This window comes from Ovis aries, chromosome 3 (genome assembly GCF_016772045.2).
Source record: "Ovis aries strain OAR_USU_Benz2616 breed Rambouillet chromosome 3, ARS-UI_Ramb_v3.0, whole genome shotgun sequence".
NCBI lineage: Eukaryota > Metazoa > Chordata > Mammalia > Artiodactyla > Bovidae > Ovis > Ovis aries.
This window is the reverse complement of record NC_056056.1, coordinates 24,075,257-24,094,499: the sequence shown is the minus strand read 5'-3', so window position 1 is coordinate 24,094,499 and position 19,243 is coordinate 24,075,257.

Genomic DNA, 19,243 nt, shown 5'->3' with positions numbered 1-19,243 from the left:
GGGGGCAGGAGGAGAAGGGGACGACAGAGGATGAGATGGCTGGATGGCATCACTGACTCGATGGACATGAGTCTGAGTGAACTCCAGGAGTTGGTGATGGACAGGGAGGCCTGGCGTGGTGCAATTCATGGGGCCGCAAAGAGTCGGACTCGACTGAGCGACTGAACTGAACTGAACTGAACTGAACTGAAAACGTACATGGTACTTCATGATGAAAGTGAAAGTTAAGTCGCTCAGTCGTGTCCGACTCTTTGCGATCCCATGGACTGTAGCCTCTCAGGCTCCTCCGTCCATGGGATTTTCCAGGCAAGAGTGCTGAAGTGGGTTGCTATTTCCTTCTCCAGGGCATCTTCCCAACCCAGGAATCGAACCCAGGTCTCCTGCATTGTAGGCAGACGCTTTTCCGTCTGAGCCACCAGGGAAGCCTAGTACTATTGTTGAATTAATTCCATAGGGATGGCAAGTCATTGCCCCCAAGGAATAATGTAATCAATTTTGTATTTTATAAAGATTATCCAGTCAGCAGTGGAAATGATTGACAGAAGGGAGACCAGGTAGCATTAACAAACTGATGGTGGAGGTCTCCAGGTAATTCAGGTGGGCAAATGTCAACTGATTTCTTCATGAAGAATCTCATGCCTTCAGTACCTCACTTATTCAGCAAGCAGATGCCAAGCACCACCCATGTACTTGGCATTTTTCTGGGCCTCGAGGATACAGAGGAAGAACGCATCGACCCTCTCTCTAAGGAACTTACCATCTAACAAGAGAAATATGCGCATAGTCTAAAGGCAAGTTATTGGTCCTGATGATCTTTCAGACAGGATCCAGTGAGAGCACAGAGGAGAGGATGGCCTATTCTTCCAGGGGGCAGAAAGAGAACAGAGGGAGATGAGGAAGGAAAAGTCATGAAAGGGAAGTGATATGGGTTCAACTGTGCCCCTCCCCCTCACCCAGTGCATCAGAACAAAGCCTTACATGGAGACAGGTTCTTTTTTTTTCTTGGCTGTGCTGGGTCTTCATTGCAGCACATGGGTTTCTCCAAAGGCAGAGCAGCATGTGGGATCTTAGTCCCCTCACCAGGGATCAAACCCATGTCTGCTGCAATGGAAAATGAGTTCTTAACTACTGGACCACCAAGGAAGTCCCTGGAGATAGGTTCTTTGTAGAGGGGATGAAGTTAAAATGAGATTAGTGAAGTGAAAGTCACTCAGTCCTGTCCGACTCTTTGCAATCCCATGGACTATACAGTCCATGGAATTCTCCAGGCCAGAATACTGGAGTGGGTAGCCTTCCCTTCTACAGGGGATCTTCCAACCCAGGTATTGAACACAGGTCTCCCACATTGCAGGTGGATTCTTTATCAGCTGAGCCACAAGGGTAGCCCAAGAATACTAGTGTGGGTAGACTATCCCTTCTCCAATGGATCTTCCCAACCCAGGAATCGAATGAGATTGGGGTGGGCTTTATCCAGTATGATGGGTATCCTTATAGGGTGAATCTGGACACAAACACAAATTTTATGTGACTCTTTGCAACACTATGGACTATCGACCACCAGGCTCCTATGTCCATGGGATTTCCCAGGCAAGAATATTGGAGTGAGTTGCCATTTCTTTCTCCAGGGTATCTTCCTAACGCAAGGGTTGAACCTGTGTTTCGTGTATTGGCAAGCAGATTCTTTATCACTGAGCCACCTGGGATGCCCACAGTCTAGTACGATGGGTATCCTAGTAAAGAGAGAGAGTCTGGACACAGACACACACAGGAAGAATGTCATGAATATGAAGGCAGAGACTAGCATGGTGTGTCAGTACAGCAAGGAGCACCAAAGATTGTGAGCAAACCAGCCTGGAACAGATCCTCCTGAAGCACCTTCAGAAGGAGCATGGCCTGCTGCCATCTTGACCTCAGATTTCTGGCCTCCAGGACTGAGATGATAAATGTCTTCTGTTTAAGCTGCTCAGTTTGCAGTGCTGTGCTACGGCAGCCCTGGAGAAAGTGACATGGTAAACAGACCTAGGGAAAGACTATTTCAGGGCAACACCATGGGAGGATGAAGTAGGCTTATGAGTTTGGGGCACAAGGCATGGATGGGGATACAGGAGCTGAGATGTAGAGGTAGGCAGCAACTGGGTCACTAATGGCCCTGCTGGCTGAACTGAGGACATTGAGCTTCAATCCAGAAGGTGATGGAGACCCATAGAAAAACTTTGAGGGGGTCAATGCATGAGGCTTGGTCGCCAATGGCATGTAATGAGATAGAGAAGCATTAAAGATGATTCCTAGATGCTTGTAAGTTATTCTAACTGTCGTCAGTTTCTAGAAGAGGAAAACACAGCCCATTACGCCGGATGAGTAGGCAGGTGCCTTTGTTTCTCCTGTGGCCCAGAGCGGCAGCTCGTCTATTGACCATCCAATTTCAGGCTGCCTCCTCTGACAGCCACAGTTGTCATCTCTGCCCAGAAAGGGAAGGCGAAGTCTATCATTGTATATGCCTTGTACACACGTTGAAAAGAAAAAAAGCAGTGAGTGTTTCCATAATCACCACTGCCTTGGGAGCTGCCAGGAAATTCCAACAGGAAACTCCCGTTTGGAAGTGTTTTGTTTTGATTAGAACATGTTTATTCCCCTCCAAGGATGCACTTTGGCACTGAGGCTGGACCAGGCTCTTGTGCTTGATATGGACTCCAAGAGGCCACTGGCCACCCCTGAGGGTAGGAAGAGTGGCCGGAGCATGGCCAGCCACATCCAAAGAGCCCCAGGATCAGGCACAGCAGAGGCAAGCTGGGAGGGTGAGGTCCTAGAGGACCCCCACGACTGGCAGCTGGAGAGGCATCTTTGAAGAACCAGGATAAGCCACTTCAAGAAGCACCAGATGCCTTTAAATTTGGCTTGGGACTCATGAAGCCCAGATGAGCTCAGTTCCTGAAGTTCTGTTCCAAATTGCCATTTGGGTTGATATTTACTTCACAACAAAGACCCAGGAGAAGATGAATCAGCTTCAGCTCTTTGTTTAGGAAGCTCCTGCTTAAGCTCTTCCCAAACCAGCTCCACCTCAGTTTCCAGGCACCAGGAAGGCCATGCCCATGGTCAGGACAGGGTTCAAACTGCAAGACTGGATTCACCACTCCCTCTTCCCAGCAGCCCTGGTAAAACCAATGGAACCCAAGAAGCCAGAAGCTTCTTCCCCTCCTCCTCTCCATCCATTTCACCTTAGGGCCCCCAGAGCAGAGATTCCCAGAACCCTGCTCCAGGGACACCCCACAGATATTCAGCATACAGAGCCCTCCATTCTGCCTGGGGCAGCAGCCTTCTGCCAAGGTTGGACCAGGCTTCCCAGGCACTCTCGTTCTCCAGATGCTTTAATGAGCCTTTAGAGGCAAGCCCCTCCCACCCCTGGGTCAGTCTCCCCAGGAACGTGCAGAAGTCCAGAGCACAGCCTTTGGTTCTAAGCTTGAAGACCAGGCTTGGAAATTCTGGTGCCCACTTCCCTCAGGTTCCCAAAGCCCCTGGTCAAATGTTTAGGGAATTCTAGGCAGTACTCCAGAGCACACCTGGGGTTTGGTGTCAAGCATTTGAAAAGACCAGATTCACAACCAGGATTCCCTCCCTTTTTAACATTCTAAGATGTTTAAATGGCCCATGAGGCCCAGTGAGCAAAGGACATTGTTTTTCTTGTCTCTGCCACTCAGAGACTCCTCGATGTTCAAATTCTCAAAGAATAAAGGAGTGAGTGATTCCTTCTCACCTATTTCTACCACCCATCATCCTGCTTTATAGAGCTGTTTCTAAATGTGCTATTATAATTCAGGTCTTCCCAGGTGGCACAAGGATAAAAGATCCACCTGCCAATACAGGGGATGCAAAAGATATGGGTTCGATCTCTGAGTTGGGAAGATCCCCTGGAGAAGGAAATGGCAACCCACTCCAGTCTTCTTGCTTGGAGAATTCCATGGACGGAGGAGTCTGGTGGATTACAGTCCATGAGGTTACAAAGAGTTGGACATGACTGAGCATGCACACATCTTCTTCATTTTTCAGGTATGGTAAGGCCAACAGATTAGAAGATGATTGCCACTGAAATGATAGATCGCTGCAGTTCTCAAGAGGAGGGGACATGTCATACCATGCAGGGCCGCACGGAGAAGCATCAGGGTCAGTCAGGAGGCAGAGGGCATGTGGAGAGACCATGAGCAAGAATCTCGACTGTGGTTTTTAGAGAAAGGAATAGGTGAGGCTGAGGCTTAGCTGGTTTGAATAATTTCAGCAGGCTCTGGGGAATAGGGGCTGTCCCTAGCTACACAGTACTTGACTCTTGGATGATTAGGGCAGGTGGATAATGGCTGACAAGAGTGAGAGCCCCATAGAGGAGGTGGTTGGGGTGTGAACTCTGAATTTGTTGGTTTGCATATGAAAGGTGCTCTCAGTAAGTCAGTTACAATCTCTAGGGATTGGCTAACCCTTGGAGGGGCAGTCCCTCCAGGTCAGCAAGACCTAGATGTCAAAGTATCAAAATAAGAAGACATGTTTAATATGAGGGCTGACAGGACTAAGTGCAGCCTTGGTGGCGGATGCTAGTAACATTCCTTCAAAGGATACACAACATCTAACAGTGTAGAGTCTTGGCCTCCCAAGAGTCTCAAGGCAGTTTTGGTGGATGAAACAAAATGATAGTTGCCATTTTACAGAAGATTAAAAGCACAGATGAAAGTGAAAGAGGAGAGTTAAAAAGCTGGCTTAAAATTCAACATTCAAAAAACAAAGATCATGGCATCTGATCCCATCACTTCATGCAAATAGATGCGGAAACAATGGAAACAGAGACTTTATTTCGGGAGACTCCAAAATCACTACAGATGGTGACGACAGCCATGAAATTAAAAGACGCTTGATCCTTGGAAGAAAAGCTATGAGTAACCTAGACAGCATATTAAAAAGCAAAGACATTACTTTGCCCACAAGGTCCATCTAGTCAAAGCTATGGCTTTTTCAGCAGCCATATAAGGATGTGAGAGTTGGACCACGAAGAAAGCTGAGAGCCAAAGAATTGATGCTTTTGAACTGCAGTGTTGGAGAAGACTCTTGAGAGTCCCTTGGACTGCAAGGAGATCCAACCAATCCATCCTAAAGGAAATCAGTCCTGAACATTCATTAGAAGGACTGATGCTGAAGCTGAAGCTCCAATACTTTGGCCATCTCATGTGAAGAGTTGACTCATTGGAAAAGACCCTGATGCAGGGAAAGACCGAAGGCAGGAGGAGAAGGAGATGGCAGATGATGAGATGGTTGGATGGCATCACCGACTCGATGCACATGAGTTTGAGCAGGCTCCAGGAGTTAGTGATGGACAGGGAAGCTTGGCATGCTGCAGTCCATGGTGTTACAAAGAGTTAGATACAACTGAGTGACTGAACTGAACTAAAGTGAAAAGCACAGTGAATGATATGGCTTGCCCAAAGTCATGCATAGCAAGTGCAGATCTGGGCTTAAATGCAAGTCTCCCTGGGAATATTCATAGAGTCCACTTTTCCCACTGCCTGTTGGGGAGAAGAAGAATAACTATGCAGAGAAAAGGCTGGATCATATACTTATCCTTAACTGTTTTTGGAAGGGGAGAGAGAGATTGTCAGCAAACATGTTTTCCTTTGGCTACACAGATAGCTGCATCAATGGCTAAATAAGTACGTGTTTAATTGAACGAAGCACATTAAAAAGCAATCAGCACTTTAGTGGCTTCATTTATTAATTTAATACTATGGCATATTGTTTCTTGCTTTATAGTTAATTGAACTTCTCATACATTGTGCCACTTGATTTGATTCAACTGAACATTTATTTAGTGGAGTTTATTCTGCATCAGGCTCAGAGATGGAGAAACAGAGAACACAAAATCCTGCATCTGCCTTCAAGGTACAGTGGAGCCAAGAGAGAGGTGACACCATACTATGACATACTGTGCAATTAATTCAAGGAAGGCTCGGTACAGTGACCACACGAAGAAGGAAATGATAGACTCTTTGGGCAAGTAGTATTTAGGGAAGAGTTATTATAGGAAGTAATATCTGAGCTGAGTTTTAGGCACAAGTAAGAATTCCCCAGATGAATAAGAAAATATTCCTGTGTCTGCTGATCAGCATAATATGTGGAAAAGCCCAGAGGAAATGGGATATTTGTCACTGAATCATTTTGATTGTTCTTGGCTACAAGTAAAAGACTCAACCAAAGGTGGCTGAAACAGTTTTTAAAATACAAAAATAACGAACTTCCCTGGTGACCCAGCGGTTAACTTTTCACCTTCCAATGCTGGGGCTGCAGGTTTGATCCCTGCTCCACATGCTGCTAAAGTAATGCTCAAAATTCTCTTTAGCCAGGCTAAAGCAATACGTGAACCGTGAACTCCCAGATGTTCAAGCTGGTTTTAGAAAAGGCAGAGGAACCAGAGATCAAATTGCCAACATCCGCTGGATCATCGAAAAGCAAGAGAGTTCCACAAAAACATCTACTTCTGCTTTATTGACTATACCAAAGCCTTTGACTGTGTGGATCACAATAAACTGTGGAAAATTCCGAAAGAGATGGGAATACCAGACCACCTGACCTGCCTCTTGAGAAACCTATATGCAGGTCAGGAAGCAACAGTTAGAACTGGACATGGAACAACAGACTAGTTCCAAAGAGGAAGAGGTGTACATCAAGGCTGTATGTTGTCACTCTGCTTATTTAACTTCTATGCAGAGTACATCATGAGAAACGCTGGACTGGAAGAAGCACAAGCTGGAATCAAGATTGCCAGGAGAAATCTCAGTAACCTCAGATATGCAGATGACATCACCCTTATGGCAGAAAGTGAAGAGGAACTAAAAGCTTCTTGATGAAAGTGAAAGTGGAGAGTGAAAAGTTGGCGTAAAGCTCAACATTCAGAAAATGAAGATCATGGCATCTGGTCCCATCACTTCATGGGAAATAGATGGGGAAACAGTGGAAACAGTGTCAGACTTTATTTTTGGGGGCTCCAAAATCACTGCAGATGGTGACTGCAGCCATGAAATTAAAAGACACTTACTCCTTGGAAGAAAAGTTATGACCAACCTAGGTAGCATATTCAAAAGCAGAGACATTACTCTACCAACAAAGGTCCGCCTAGTCAAGGCTATGGTCTTTCCAGTGGTCATGTATGGATGTGAGAGTTGGACTGTGAAGAAGGCTGAGCACCGAAGAATTGATGCTTTTGAACTGTGGTGTTAGAGAAGACTCTTGAGAGTCCCGTGGACTGCAAGGAGATCCAACCAGACCATTCTGAAGGAGATCAGCCCTGGGATTTCTTTGGAAGGAATGATGTGAAAGCTGAAACTCCAGTACTTTGGCCACCTCATGCGAAGAGTTGACTCATTGGAAAAGATTTTGATGCTGGGAGGGATTGGGGGCAGGAGGAGAAGGGGACGACAGAGGATGAGATGGCTAGATGGCATCACTGACTCGATGGACGTGAGTCTGAGTGAACTCCGGGAGTTGGTGATGGACAGGGAGGCCTGGCGTGCTGCGATTCATGGGGTCGCAGAGTTGGACACAACTGAGCAACTGAACTGAACTGAACTGGGAAGCTAAGATCCCACAAAAGAACCAAAGCATAAAACAAGAAGCAATATTGTAACAAATTCAATAACAACTTTAAAAATGGTCCACATTAAAAATATTTTTAAAAATAAAGGTAAAAGATTAAACTTTGTGCCGTATAGTATGTAGTCCAGAGATAAGGAAGTTCCAGGGTTGGTTAATTCAGCAGTCTAATGACATTATTAGGAATTCCCTGGTGGCTTAGACGGTAAAGCGTCTGTCTACAATGCAGGAGACCTGGGTTCGATTCCTGGGTCTGGAAGATCCCCTGGAGAAGGAAATGGCAATCCACTCCAGTATTATTGCTTGGAAAATCCCATGGACAGAGGAGCCTGGTAGGCTACAGCCTATGGGGTCGCAAAGAGTCGGACACGACTGAGCGACTTTACTTTCCACAGGCACAGGTGCCTTCTGTGTTTCTGTTTTGCATCTTTAATGATAGACTTTTATTCTGAGGCTTGTCCCTCATGGTCATGAAAAAGCTACAATAGTTCCAAACATCACATTCAAAATAAGAACATATCTATAGATCATCAGTGTTTTAGGTCCATTCAGGCTGCTATAACAACATATCACAGACTAGGTGGCTTATTGGCAGCAGAAATGTGTTTCCATGGCCAACTTCTTATTTCCCCACAGGTGGATGGGGCAAGGGAGCTCTCTGAGGTCTCTTTTATAAGGGCACCAATCCCATTTTTTAAGGCCCCACCCTCATGACTTCATTAACTCCTAAAGGCCCCATCTCTTAATACCATCACACTGAAGGGGTAGGATTTCAACATATGAATTTTAGAAGTACAGAGACATTTAATTTATAGCAATAGGGCTTGCCAAAGTACATTATTCTAAAAGAACTGAGTTGTAGCTGTTTGTTTTATAGACTTCCAGTTAAATGTTTATTAAATTCAATTTGGCTGCTTCTTTACATATTTGGGAGCAAATAAACTTTTCAGATATCAAACATTTCCATAGGTTCCTATAAAGCTCATAGACCCTAGATACTGTATACTTCGTGTCTAATGGTCAAAGCCACTCTGACCCTGAGGGCTGTCAATGAGGAAAAGAATGGATTCTTTCTGCACCCACATCAGGCCTTGAACTTGATTGACCCTATGTGACAAGGGCCCTAAAAATGCATGGTGTTAAAGGCAACGCCCCTGTCAGTAATAACAAAGGCTCAGAAATGCTTCATGTGTACACGTGTGCACACACACATGTACACACAGGCGCTCACACACATATAGGTTCCTGCAGGCCCTGAGGCTGTCATCACCTGTGACTGGCATACCAGGGCCTCCTAGGACCTGGGGGCATCTGAGTCCTAAAGACTCAGGCCTGCCAATAGGTTTCCAAAGCACCATGAACCATAGCATCTTTCTTGAAAAGCAGAAACAACAATTGTTGTCTTAAAGAACAGAAAGAGAGAGAAGAGTGACAAGTGGCAACAAGAGGTCTTGCTCTCTGGCCTGAGCAGATGTTTCTGGCAGTGCCCTGCAGGGGAAGGGCCCCCAAGCCCTGGAGCCAGTTCCCAGATGGAGTCCTCAAGGTATGGAGCTGCTTGGGAGTGTAATCCAAAGACACAGGAAAATTCAGCTGAGAGTCCAGAATGCCAACAGCCCAGTCAACTGGGAGCCATCAGCCTCAAGAAGGTGCCAGGCCTCAGCAAGGGACCCTTGAAGTCCCCTGCTTTGTTGTGCTTAGTTGCTCAATCATGTCCAACTCTTTGCGACCGCATGGACGGTAGCTCATCAGGCTCCTCTGACCATGGGGATTCTCCAGGCAAGAATATTGCAGTGGGTTGCCATGCCCTCCTCCAAGGGATCTTCCCAACCCAGGAATCGAACCCAGGTCTCCAACATTGCAGGAAGATTCTTCACATTCTGAGCCACCAGGGAAGCCCACAAATACTGGAGTGAGTAATCTATCCCTTCTCCAGGGGATCTTCCCAACCCAGGAATTGAACTGGGGTCTCCTGCATTGCAGATGAATTCTTTACCAGCTGAGCTGTTAGACCCCAAGAAATTCTCTCATGCAAGGTGCCACTGATGAGGGGAGTTGAAATGTCTCTCAGTGACAAGCTCAAGTGCTCCTCTCTGGCCTGGAAAGAGAAGTGAAAGCTTGCCAATGGCTCCTGTTTCCTGAAAGGCAAGATCCTAGCTCCTAAACATGGAACTCAGGGGTGTCTGGGATTGGTTGCATGAGTGCTAAGTCACTTAAGTTGTGTCCAACTCTTTGAGACTCTACAAACCATACCCTGCCAGGCTCCTCTGTCCATTGAATTCTCCAGGAATTCTCCAAGAATACTGGAGTGGGTTGCCATGCCCTCCTCCAGGGGATCTTCCCAGACCCAAAGATTGAACCCACATCTCCGGCAGCTCCTGCATTGCAAGCAGATTATTTACCACTGAGCCACTGGGGAAGCCCCTGATGATTGGCTGCTGCTGCTGCTGCTGCTAAGTCGCTTCAGTCGTGTCCAACTCTGTGTGACCCCATAGACAGCAGCCCACCAGGCTCCCTCGTCCCTGAGATGCTCCAGGCAAGAACACTGGAGTGGGTTGCCATTTCCTTCTCCAGTGCATGAAAGCGAAAAGTGAAAGTGAAGTTGCTCAGTCGTGTCTCTTAGCGACCCCATGGACTGCAGTCCACCAGGCTCCTCCATCCATGGGATTTTCCAGGCAAGAGTACTGGAGTGGGGTGCCATTACCTTCTCCCAATGATTGGATACTTACCCTTAATTTTTTTTTTTTAAATTCAGCTTTCTTCAGAGTCAAGGGCCTCCTCCTCCTGCCTTTCCTCCTATATCTCAACCACAGTGGGCTATGGGTTCCTCCCATGATGAGCCCTGAATCTGGACCTACCCATTCTTCAGGGACACCACCTCCTTGAACCCTATCAGGATGTTCCCATCTGCTCAGCAAACGCTGAGCCAAATGGCATTTTGTGCATCTTTACATAATGGCACTTATTTTGCTGAACTGCAATTTTTTTATGTGTCTGTTACCACAAAAATATGTGAGCTCCTCCTAACAGGAGTTTTTTATTCCTTGAATTGTCATTTCCCTATGGTAGGTAAATATGAGAGGAATAAATATAGAGTATATACATATATTGATTGGTTAATACATGAAACTCTAAATGAATCATTGAGAGTGAGTGGAGTGGTAATATATTTCAATAAGAGATGACAATTTGTGCTATTAAGTTCCCTAAATGCTCCCTGCATGGAAGGACCCTCCTACCCCCACCTCTGTTAGGGCTTCCCCTCTTCATGAAGAGGACTGGGAACACCTGTGAAAATGGCCAAAGTCCTGATACTGACAATACCAAATGCTGATAAGGGTGTGGAACAGCAGGAACTCTCGTTTTTGCTGGTGGGGCTGCAAAATGGCTCGGCCACTGCCCGAACTTCAGAAGACAGTTTGGCAGTTCTTACAAAATTAAACATTTGTTGTTATTCAAACCCTTAGTCATCTCCAACTCTTTGCAACCCCATGGACTGCAGCACGCCAGGCTTCTCTTTCGCCCACTGTCTCCTGGAGTCTGCTCAAACTCATGTCCATTGAGTTAGTGATGTCATCCAACCATCTCATCCTCTGAAATTAAACATCCTCTGACCACATGATCCAGTAGTTGTGCTTCATGCTATACACCCAAAGGAGACCAAAAATGTATGTCCACAGAAAAATCTGCTCCTGGATGTTTTTAGCAGCTTTCTTCACAATTGCTAAAACTTGGAAGCAACCAAAATGTCCTTCAGTAGGTGAATGGATGGTAGATAAAATATGGTGCATGCAGACAATGGAATATTATTCACCACTAAAAAGAAATGAGCTATTAAACTGGAAAGATACAGAAGAAACTTAAATGCATATAAGTGAAGTAAGTCAATCTGTAAAGGCTGCATACTGTATGATTCCAACTATATGATACTGTGGAAAAGGCAAAATGGTGAAGCCAGTCCAAAGATCAGTGGTTGCCAGGGGTTGTGAGCAGAGAGGTATGAATAGATGGAGCACAGAAGACTTTAGGGCAGTGAAACTGCTCTGTTTGTAACACTCTATAATGTCTGCTGCTCTGTAATGATGGAGACGTGTCATTGGACACTTGGCCCAAACTCATAGAATGAATGCACGATACTGAGAGAGAACTCTAAAGTAAACCATGGACTTTGGTGATTATGATGTCAGTGTAGAGCTCCCCTGGTGGCTCAGTGGTGAAGAATCTGCCTGCCAATGCAGTTCGATCCCTGAGTCGGAAATATCCCCACGAGAGGGAAATGGCAACCCACTCCAGTATTCTTGCCTGGGAAATCCCATGGACAGAGGAGCCTGACAGGCTACAGTCCACAGGGTCACAAAGAGTCAGACACAACTGAAGCAACTAAACGCAACAATACGATGTGTCAGTGTAGATTTGTCGCGCTCGGTTATAACAAGCGTTACCTCTTGTTGGGGGCGGGGCCGGGGAGATGCTGATAATGGGGGAGGCTGTGGACGGGGGAGCAGGAGGCATAAGAGAAATCTCTGTTCCTACCTCTCAGTTTTGCTGTGAACCTAAAACTCCTCTGAGAAATGAAGTCTTAAAAAAAAAGAAAGAAAGGAGGCGAGAGGACTCTTCACCGGGGAGGGCCCGGCGGGGCCGTGGAATGGCTTTGCAGCTGCCGCTAATTCTAACCATGTGCGGCGTGCTGGGAGGGCAGACCGGCCACTTCATTACTTCGTGCTTAAGGAAATGCCTCCCAGCTCTGCACTTGCCTTTTTAAATTTCACAACCACTAAATCCACTCCCAGCATTTGTTTTTTATAGCGAATGAAAGTAGAGCGAGGGCTCTGCAACCGGGACCTTCTAGAGAGCTAGTCTGTGAGCAGCGTGAGACAACCAGGGCCCCGGGGGACCCCCAGCCCCTAGCTACCCAACTGCCTCTCCAAAGAGACCTAGACCCAGCCACAGTGTCAGCTGAGCTGGAGTAAGAAAAATTCCTCCTGTAATAAAGCCTGAGTCCTCATTTTTCCTTTTTTTGGCTACACTAGGTCTTTATTGCTGGGTGCAGGCTTTCTCTAGTTGAGGCAAGCAGGCTTCTTTCTAGCTGCGGTTCCCAGGTTTCTCATTGTGGTGGTTTCTTTCACTGTGGAGCCCAAGCTCTAGGGTGTGCAGGCCTCAGTAGTTGCAGCATGCAAGCTCAGTAGTCGTGGTACATGGGCTTAGTTGCCTCAAAGCATGTGGAATCTTCTGGACCAGAGATTGAACCCATGTCCCCTACATTGGCAGGCGGATTCTTAACCGCTGGACCACCAGGGAAGTCCAAAGCCTGAGTCCTTTAATCCGTGAAACGAACTTAAGAGCACCCCACTGGGGACCAGACCAATGTAGGTTTAAATTCTAACTATGCCACTTGTAAGCGGGCAACAGTGACATCCGCTGCAACCCCTGACCCCCAGGCCACAGTACTGCCTGCTGGCTTCTACTCTGTGAGCTTCTGGGGGGCTTTTTCTCCTGTTTGGTTTTAGCTCTCCCAGCACTAGGCTCAGTGCCCAGTCCATAACTAACATACAGTGGAAGCCTCTGGGCCTTTGGTAACTCACAAGGTGGGAAGAGGAAATGAGACGGTGGAGGGAAAGGGTCCTGGGGATGTGAACTCTGGGCTCAGGAAGACTGCCTTTTGGAGACAGAAGGGCCATCCCTAAAATTGGGCCACTTGGTTGTCCTGCCTTCTGCTATGGACAACACCAGCCTGGGCCACTGTCCCCCACGCAAAGTTCAGATCATAGGGTAGGTGGGGATGTGACCCCCTAGGCTAGACCTTTATATGACCTGTGAAATCACAAAACTCCCTATGATCGCTACCTGACCCTCCGCCAAAGGCTGGACACAGATTACATGATCTAATCCTCACAGCAGCCCCTAGGGCAGGGACGCCGATCGCTATATTACATATAAGGAGTTTGACCCTCAAGGCCCGGCCCCCAGCAAGGCAGCCTAGCTGGCCCAGGACAATAGCCAGAGTCTGAACCCTGTCCTCCCGGCTAACCCCAAGCTCTTGCTTTCACCAGGTCATTTGTAGGCTTTTCTGCCTTTCCATCCCACATGGAAACCCAGCTTTATGGAAACCGACTAGGTGTCCTGGAAACCACCTGACCAGGACCCTCCCAGGGGTTTGCATGAATGACTGATGAATTACCATCAGTCCAGATCTGGAGGATGGCCCAGGGGAGAGAGCCCCAGCCTCACCAGCAGGGCCTGGGTGCAGAGGCTGGTCCAGCTGTGGAGCAGCCCAAATAAGAGTATGATAGTTTATAGCATTGTTTCCTGGGCCTGGCCCATGGACCTGCAGTTCTGCAAGTTGTGAACCTCCTTCAGTTTAATTTTTTTTTTTTTTTTTTTTTGCTGGGTATCTATCTTTTTTAAATTTAAAATTTTTTTTTAATTGGAGGCTAATTGCTTTACAGTATTGTATTGGTTTCTGCCATATATCAACATGAATCAGCCATAGGTATTTTTAAGATTTCTTTTTTGATGTGAGCCATTTCTAAAGTCTTTATTGAATTTGTTACAATCCTGTTCCTGTTTTATGTTTTAGTTCTTTGGCCAAGAGATATTTGGGGTCCTAGCTCCCTGACCAGGAATGGAACATGCACCCCCTGCATTGGAAGGTGAAGTCTTAACCACTGGACAACCAGCAAAGTCCTTTGGTTTTGTGTGTGTGTGTATGTGTGTGTGTGTTAGTCGCTCAGTCATGTCCAACTCTGTGACCCTATGGATTGTAGCCCACCAGGCTCCTCTACCCATGGGATTCTCCAGGCAAGAATACTGGAGTGAGTTGCCATGCCCTTCTCCAGGGTCTTTGGTTTTAAATAGAGTAGAAAAGGAAAGGGATCTTGCGGTTATTCACACCCCTGGCCCAGCACCAAAGATCAACTCTGCCAAGTGCTCAGCTTTCCAAGCTTTGCTCTCACCATCCCCTCCGGCAGCCACATCTCCTACCTGCAGAGGAGGCTCACACCAGCCCCCATCCCTTCCGACTCTCTTCCCTCTTTCTCTCACTCGACAGAACTCCTCTGAGCCTTCCCTGCTCAAGGGACTGAGATGCCCAGATGAATCAAAAACGGCTCCTATCACAAAGGAGGTCAATGTCAAGGGCTTCTCAGGCTATAATGCAACCTAATGATGAAACCAGCTATTTGCCCAGCTTCTCTCCTGACCCTGCTGCCTTCCTGGCATGAAAGGTAGAGAGACTGTGCCAGATGACAATGAGAAATGAATGGAGAGGGAAACCCAACTCAGGTTCAGTTCAGTTCAGTTCAGTCGCTCAGTCGTGTCCAACTCTTTGCGACCGCATGAATCGCAGCACACCAGGCCTCCCTGTCCATCACCAACTCCCGGAGTTCACTCAGACTCACGTCCATCGAGTCAGTGATGCCATTCAGCCATCTCATCCTCGGTCGTCCCCTTCTCCTCCTGCCCCCAACCCCTCCCAGCATCAATGTCTTTTCCAATGAGTCAACTCTTCGCATGAGGTGGCCAAAGTACTGGAGTTTCAGCTTTAGCATCATTCCTTCCAAAGAAATCCCAGGGCTGATCTCCTTCAGAATGGACTGGTTGGATCTCCTTGCAGTCCAAGGGACTCTCAAGAGTCTTCTCCAACACCACAGTTCAAAAGCATCAATTCTTCGGTGCTCAGCCTTCTTCACAGTCCAACTCTCACATCCATACATGACCACTGGAAAGACCGTAGCCTTGACTAGACGGACCTTAGTCGGCAAAGTTAGACATCTGCAATTCAGAAAACTGAGGGGGAAGAGGGCATCACAAGAAAATGGTATATCTGGAACTAGGCTTGCTCTCTAAGAAGGAGGAGGGGGACCACCTGGAGAAGCTGCAGGCTCCATGAGGACTTGGGAGGAGTATCAGCTGGGCCCCTTGAAGGCCACCGCCCTGGAGCTGTCCACCTCTAGAAACCATGCTGGCCCACAGTGTCATCAGAGTGAGGCTCTCAGAAGGGAGCCCTCCTACACCATGGATGGGAATGTAAATTGGTGCCACCACTATGGAGAACAGCATGGAAGCTCCTTAAAGGACTAAAAATAGACTTGCCATATGACCCAGTAATCCCATTCCTGGTCATATATCCAGAGAAAGCTCTAATTGGAAAAGATACGTGCACCAGTGTTAGGTGAAGCACTGTTTACAATAGCCAAGACATGGGAGCAATGGAAATGGCCATCCACAGATGACTATGGGCTGTGTGTGTGTGCCTGTTGTTGTTCAGTCACTAAGTCACCAAGTCATGTCTGACTCTTCGAGACCCCACGGACTGTAGCCCACCAGGCTCCTCTGTCCATGGGATTCCCCGGGCAAGAATACTGGAGTGGGTTGCCATTTCCTTCTCCAGGGGATCTTCCTGACCCAGGGATTGAACCTGTGTCTCCTGCATTGGCAGGCAGAGTCTTCACTGCTGAGCCACGGAGGGAGCTTATATATATATAGCAATGTGTAGGAATATTACTCAGCCATAATCAAGAATGAAATAATGTCATTTGCAGCATCACGGATGGACCTAGAGATTATCATACTAAATGAAGCAAGTCAGAGAAAGACAAACACCATATGATATCATTTATATGTGGAATCTAAAGTATGATACAGATGAACTTATTTAGAAAATAGAAAACAGACTCACAGTCATAGAAAACAAACTTCTGGTTACCAAAGGAAAAGGAGGGGGGAAGGATAAATTAGGAGATCAGGATTAGCAGATCAAACTGCTATATGTGAAATAGGTAAACAATAAGGACCTACTGGATACCACAGGGAACTTTATTCAGTATCTTGTAATACCTATAATGAGAAAGAACAGGAAAATATATATATATGTATAGCTGAATCATTTTGCTATACACCAGAAACTAACACATTGTAAACCAACTATACTCAACTTAAAAATTAATTAATTTTTAAAAAGTGAGGCTCCCAGATTCCAAACATAGCCAGAAGCTACCGCTCAAGAAGGATATGGGAGCCAGATGGCAAAGAGTCCCACCCACAGACCCAGGCTGAGGTTCCTCCAGGCCCCCACAGCAGCACCCTTCCTCACTGAGTGTGCTGTCCTCTGAGCCAAGGAAGCTTCACTCACTTGAATCTCTGCCCCAACTCACTGTCCAAATACCTGAGGCCCTGGGCTGCCCCGCCGACCACTTAGCTCCGAGCCTGCTCACAAGTCCATTCTCCCCAGGACTGACCAGGCCCCTGGGGACTCACCCCAGGTCCTCAAGTATTCAAGGGGCCAGGATGAACAGAGCTTGGACTCGATAGGTGGAATGTTCGATGAGATCCCCTCCCATTGAGAGAGCCAGGGTTGTTGGAAGAGAAGGGAGGCAGGCTGCAGGCCTGGAGTGTTCACTATACTCTGACCGCAAGCTCCTTAAACAGAAAGAAAAAAAGGAAAAATCAGAGGAAAGACAATCTGCACAGCCTTCCCTGTTCCCCCTCCCTGACTCTCACCCACCCCCACCTCGGGCAGGTACACAGCACGACTGCCGCTTGCCAGCACTTGCTAAGCAACCAGGAGCTATTGGGCTGTTTCTCTCAGTTCCCTCTGGTTGCTATGGAAGCTGTTTGAGAAAACCTCTCCTGCCAACCACCAAGGCTTTTTCATCAGAGCCTGGTGGAGAGCGCCTTGCTGGTCAAGCTGGGCAGCAGAGCTCAGAGGGCGGGGTGGAGGGTGGGGCCAGAGGCTGCAGGACTGCCGGCAGCCCTATCGGTCCACCCTGGCCCCAGACCTGGTCCCCAGGCCCTATCTGACGAACCCATCCCTCCCCAATGGGATCCTGTTTTTTATGCCATCCTCTTTGCCTTCTAGCTTCTGGCCTGACTGTCTGTCCCTGGTCCCAGTAGCTTTGCCCCGAGGGTGTCAGATCCTCTACCCAGAAGTGATGGGGAGATGAGGAAGACCCATCCCCTGTCGGGCCTCAAGATGAAATCCCTACAAGCCCTCGTTTCTGTGCTGCTAAGATGGACAACCTCCCAGCGCATCACTGGGCAAAGGCTGCCTCCGTCTCGTCTCCTGTGTTATTAATGAGCTCCTTCTGCCAGCTGAGCTGGGCAAGAGCCAAGGTGTTCATCTCACCGCAGAGCTTCGGGGGACCCGGAGTTCTGGAAGGCAGAACCCCCTCTCCTCAAGAGGAAAGCGAGCACCTGCTGCCAAAGGGACCAGGTATTCCAAAAAGGATCGGCCTAGGAGGACAGGGAGGCTGAGACGTGTGAGCTTGTCGCCTGTGCCTTCTTCCACCCAGGCTGGGAGGGAGGTGTGGGAGCATGGGATTTAGGGAGGGTCCAGGAGTGCCTGCCCCCAGTTTGAGGAGCAGCTCTACCTGCTGGTTCTGTGATCCTGGGTGAGGGCCTCCATGTCTCGGAGCCTGGGTTTGTTCCGCTTCAAAATGGCAATGACAATTCCCACCTGGGGTTGCCGTGAGGGTGAAATGGAGCGATGCCCCACACAGAGGGGCAACCCATCAATGCCGATGCCCGCCCCTTTGCGAGCTCTGTACCTCAGGGGTGCCTGCAGTTGTGGATGGTGAGAATCAGAGCAGCCAGTGACCTGGAGTGTGAATCAAGCCTGATCTCTTGATCTGTTCAATTAGAATGTGTGTTCACACACAAGCCTGCTCTTAGAATGCGTGCTTGCACAGCCTGTGAGACTTGTTCCCTTCCCACCTAATCTCACTGCACCAGGGAGAGCCTGGGCAAAGTGATGTCCAATGAGTATTTGTCGTGGAGCTAGTGGTAAAGAACCCACCTACCAAAGCAGGTAGACATAAGAGACCCGGGTTCGATCCCTGGGTCAGGAGGATCCTCTGGAGAAGGAAAAGGCAACCCACTCCAGTTTCTTGCCTGGAGAATCCCATGGACAGAGGAGCCTGGTGGGCTACAGTCCATGGGGTCACACAGAATTGGACATGACTGAAGTGACTTAGCAAGTGTGAAATCATGCGTGCAGAGTGAAGGTCATCTCAGAACCCAGCACAGGAGCCCTTCCACTCTGAGTCTTCATGCTCAGATCCCCAAAGGCAAAAATTCTTGTTATAAAGGATGAAATTTTTTAAAAGACAAGAAATAGTCCTGCGGACCTGTTTCTGAACACAGAATTACTCAAGTGAATAAAGCAGCAAACAGGAAATCAAAGATAGAGTCAAAAGAGACAAAGCCAAGTAATATCAGGCTTTGGGCATCAGTTTGCTGCTCCCTGTCAGCACCCCAAGGATGGTCCCAGCGTAAGGACAGATAACCCCACATTCATCACATCCCATCCTCTTCTTGGTTGGTTGTGATCTTGGCCAAAGGCACCTGTTGATGATCCATTTTTTTCCTTCTCAAAAGAAGAATCAGAATCATCATCTGAGAGAAGGAAAGCATGCTCATTTAAAAAAAAATTCTAATAATTGCAAAGTGGCTCAGTTAAAAGAACAAAAAGGTGATTGCAACTGATTTCTGGAAAGTCAGAGTTTATTGTTAAAATTTTGCTTTGAATTTGAGACTGAAAAGCTTCAAGAGGAAAAACTATAATGAATACAGGCTTTAAAGGGTTTCTTCATTTTTGAAGAAATAACTCAGCCTCCTTTTCTCAGATCCT